A 5,036-nucleotide genomic window follows, 5' to 3' on the forward strand; every position below is an offset into this window, starting at 1 on the left:
GTGCGTGTGTATGTGTGTGTGTGTGTGTGTGTGAGAGAGAGAGAGAGAGAGAGAGAGAGAGAGAGAGAAGAGAGAGAGAGAGAGAGAGAGAGAGAGAGAGAGAGAGAGAGAGAGAGAGAGAGAGAGAGAGAGAGTGTGTGTGTGCATGCCCATTGGCAGGGCATATATGTGCACGTTCATATGTGTGTGTCTGTGTGTGTGTGTGTGTGTAAGACAGAGAGAGAGAGAGAACAAGCTAGCTTGAGGTGAAATCTGCTATGCATGTCTGCTTCACTCTACAGCCATCTGAGTGCCAGCATGTCCTTACCACGTTGGCCATGGTGACATCTGAGTATCTCCTCTTGTTTCAGTGCATGTGTGTTCACTCGCCATGATTAAGAACAAGGTGTCCATGTATATAATGAGTACCTGAGGCAATTAGATCTGATCCGTCTCTCTCTCTCGCTCTTTCTCTCTCTCGCTCTCTCTCTCTCTCCTCGATGGCAGCTCACTGAGTGAGTTCACTGACATTGTTCAAGTGAGAATCCCTCATTAAGAAGTCATCACTGCTTGAGGGGACAAGGAGAAAATGTAGCGATATATATATAATTCAGATATCATTTAACAAAAGTTACATCAGTAATCAGTAATCCAATACTGACACTGAGTTCTTTTGTCTCGTTTTTATCGACTCGTGAAATCCCTTTTACATTTAAGTGGCGTTAACTGAAAAATGAAATTAGTTTGGCTTCCTGAACCAAACCTGTTTGGACGTGTGTAAATGCTGGACCTTTTTTAGTGAAAACATGCTTGATTGTGTCTAATGTGGCCTGGAGTGTTTTGTTTGAGCAGAGCCCAGACTTCTGCTGCATGGAAGGTTGTCAGGGGCCAGCGGTAAAGGTCTGTGGACGTTCCAGGTCTGAAGATGGTCAAATGAATGAATATGAAGCAGCTGCAGATGAGCAAGCCTGCTCAACCAAGCTTCCTTGCATAAAAGAGAAAAAAATAAACCCAGTACATCCCCTTTTAACCTAAATGACAGTACTGCTGCCAACTCCCTCCCCTCTCCTCTTTGATCACACGCAGGAAACCAAGCCAGACATTAATTTGATCAGCCCAGAGGGAGATGTGATGCACCTCCATAATCTGTCATGGAAGAGGACTTGATGACTCTGAAGCCCCTGATATTATTGGACGGGGAAATGGAATACTGGTTTAGCGAATGGGAGTGAGGGGGTGTTTAAACCTTGCAGGGGCAAAGACGGCATTCAGAGCATATGCCAAATGCTCATTGGTGCATAGAGCAAGTAAGCGGGGGGGGTCATTAGATTACCATTTATGATATGTAGTAGAGCTCACATAGTGAACATGATGGTGTGTGTGTGTGTGTGTGTGTGTGTGTGTGTGTGTGTGTGTGTGTGTGTGTGTGTGTGTGTGTGTGTGTGTGTGTGTGTTTGGACAGTCTGGATGTTTGTCATTCCATTTGACTGATTAAATCAGCTCCCCATGCTGACAAAACATGGTGTGAGAGGGATAAAGAAAGTGACCCAACAATTGGTCAAGCTTCTCTTCTTGCATTCAAACACCCCCCCCCTTTTCTCTCTCCCCCCTCTCTTTCTTGCTGTCTGTCTGTGTGATTGTCTGTCTGTTTTCTGTCTGTCATTACATCTGTCCATCAGTTCCCGTATGCTCTGGCTGTGTATTTCTTTCTTCCTACTTGTTTCTCCCACTGTCCTTCACTCCATCTGTCCCTTAGTCTCTCTCTCTTGCTCTCTCTCTCTCTTGCTCCCCCCCCCCCCCCCAAGCTAGTGTACTGAACCATCATTTACAGAAGCAAGGGTAGCGATGGGAGAACCATGCAGCACACAGTGAAATGACTGTAATGACTTATGGGCCATTCCATTGTAAGGACCAACTCAGTGTAAATATTTGGACTGTCTGATGTCTGCCTATGGAAGGAGAGGCTGTCCAGGCACACTGCTTGATACATATTGGGTATGTTAAGAGGGAGAGAGAGGATGGAATGGGTAGAGGAGAGAGGAAAGAGAATGGCTATTCATAAGAGATGGATAGATTGGAGACAAATAAAGAGGAGATGAAATCAGAAGAAATCGTATGATATTTAGTTTTAGGACATTAGTTAGCGCTCCCATGGAGACAGACTGTTGACTTCAATGCAAGCAATGAAGGAACATTTCTGCAGCAATTGATGTGACATTAAGTGTGTGTGTGTGTGTGTAAGCCTAGTAATGTTTGGATATTTTGTAGGTATTGATGTTTTTTCTCAAAAGCACCGTGACCCCTCGTTCTTTCATTGAAATGGACTGACCCGACGGCTGCTATCTCCACCTCTTGTGGATTTCGGCTGTCACACCCAGTTCTGGAGACAGCTGAGACATCATTTGTCAGCTTCATAATAAAATGATGGCTCTAATAACACCAACATCGTCAAAGTTATGTTCTTCATCTTCAGTCAGCCCTTTCAGTCTTTTTCCGGCCGTTGTAAATGTTTTCATATTTATGTATGTACATATGTGTGCACTCAATGTGCATGCAGTGTCCGTCCTTGCCGGCACCCCGGCGTTGGCCATCAGACCTCTGGAGCTTGTTCAGAAAGCTGCAGCTCGTCTGGTGTTCAACCGTCCTAAGTTCTCCCACACAACTCCCCTTCTCATGTCCCTACACTGGCTCCCAGTAGCTGCTCACATCCAGTTTAAGACTGGTGCTAGCCTACAGGGCAGTGAAGGGAACAGCTCCTTCCTATCTCCAGGCCATGGTCAAGCCCTACACCCCCGCCCGACCACTTCGCTCTGCTGCCTCGGGACGCCTGGTTGACCCGTCACTCAGAGGCCCCTGCTGCCGGTCGACCCGGTCACGGCTCTTTTCTGTCCTGGTGCTACAGGGGTGGAATGAACTCCCCACTGATGTCAGGACAGCAGAGTCGCTGCCCATCTTTCAGCGCAGGTTGAAAACTCACCTCTTTAAGAACTATTACCCTGTTACTTGTCCTTAGCACTTATTGTATTCACTCATTTAAAAAGCAAAAAAATCTCTTTGTTGTGCTTTTACTTTAGCACTGGTTTTTGCTCTTAGATGCTTGTTTAGAGAGAAGACCCACTTATGACCTCTGATGACTAGTAGTTCTCCTGATTTCCTACATTAAATGCACTTATTGTAAGTCGCTTTGGATAAAGGCGTCAGTTAAATGACTATAATGTAATGTAATGTAAATGCAAGGGAGTGACACGTCTACCTGGGATTATATCGTGTGAATGTGTTTCATGTATGTCAGTGCTTACGATGTGCACATGTTCCATGTGTGTGAGTGTGTGAGTCTTTATCTGTGTTTGTGTGTCTGAATTGAGGTTTATAGAACAGGTGCTTAAAAATCAGTGTGTGAAACAATTTAGCTGACGATATCTCCAACAAATACACAACACAGACACACACACACACATACACACACACACACACATACACACACACACACACACGTACACAGAATCATGGATTAATGTGTCAAGTGCTCATCCTTTATTAAGCTTGGAAAATAAGTGAATATTTAACAAAGGAGCCAGTATCCTCGCTAAATACTTAATTGGCCTTTTAGCTAGAGTTTGGTGTGTGTGTGTGTGTGTGTGTGTGTGTGTGTGTGTGTGTGTGTGTGTGTGTGTGTGTGTGTGTGTGTGTGTGTGTGTGTCCTCGTCCCAAATGTCCATCTAATAGAACTTCAAAATCATGACATCCGTGCAGTGAAACCACAAGTACACTGACACAGTGATTCATCCACGTCAGGATCGGTAGTCATCCATACTGACAATATGTTAACCATATCCTTCCTTTGCACAGTTAAGTCAAGTCAGTTTTATTTGTATAGCCCAATATCACAAATCCCAAATTGAAATATTTATTACTTCATTCATTTTTGGCATTTTCAGCCTTTGCTTGGCAGGGCAGGATTAGAGAGACGGGGTGAAGAGAACAGGGAAAACACGCAGCAGAGGTCCCGCTGCTGGATTCAGATGTGGGACAGAGCGGTTGGGTGTGAACCTGGATGGGACGCACCAATGCCAACTGATCCGCCTTTATCCTCATATGAGTACAGATCATGAAACCAGGGTCGCACAGTGTGTTTTTGATGAAGTCGGTGGTCGCATTGCAAGTGAGATCTTAATGTTTAATGTTTAATCTCCTTTAGTGATTTTAAAATGTATTTTACAATATCTGGGTAACTTCTAATGCAGCATACAGTTAAATAAATAAAAAAAGGTGGATAAAAAGCTCTTACGGGCACCATTTACATGTGGTATTACATTTGTAATGTATAGATGCTGAATTCTTTCTGTGTTTCATGTACCAAAGGAGAAATAATCTGTTTTTCCCATAAATGACACCCTTCAAATGACAGCCTTTCTGTTTTCAGTCAATCAGCCTCCCATTCTATTCTCCCCCCCCCCCACCCCCTTTCTTCCCAATTGTACTTGGCCAATTACCCCACTCTTCCGAGCTGTCCTGGTCGCTGCTCCACCCCCCCTGCCGGTCCAGGGAGGGCTGCAGACTACCACATGCCTCCTCCGATACATGTGGAGCCGCCAGTCGCTTCTTTTCAACTGACAGTGAGGAGTTTCACCAGGGGGACATAGCGCGTGGGAGGATCACGCTATTCCCCCCAGTCCCCCACCCCGGCCGACCAGAGGAGGCACTAATGCAGTGACCAGAACACATACCCACATCTGGCTTCCCACCCGCAGACACGGCCAATTGTGTCTGTAGGGATGCCTGACCAAGACAGGGGTAACACGGGGATTCGACCCGGCGATCCCCATGTTGGTAGGCAACGGAATAGACCGCCACACCACCCGGATGCCCATTCCAATCTATTCTGAACACATGTCTAAAAAAACTCTCACTCACCATCACAGTTTTACTTTTCATTTTCAGTTGTACTTACAGTAGTTTCACCCATTCTGGATGGTTCTTCACTGTAAATGTAAATAACGGCTTTTAAATACCTGCTTGATTGCTTAAGGTGGGACCAGTAATCCCCTTTGAGGTTA

The sequence above is a fragment of the Lampris incognitus genome, chromosome 7, assembly GCF_029633865.1.
Source record: "Lampris incognitus isolate fLamInc1 chromosome 7, fLamInc1.hap2, whole genome shotgun sequence".
NCBI lineage: Eukaryota > Metazoa > Chordata > Actinopteri > Lampriformes > Lampridae > Lampris > Lampris incognitus.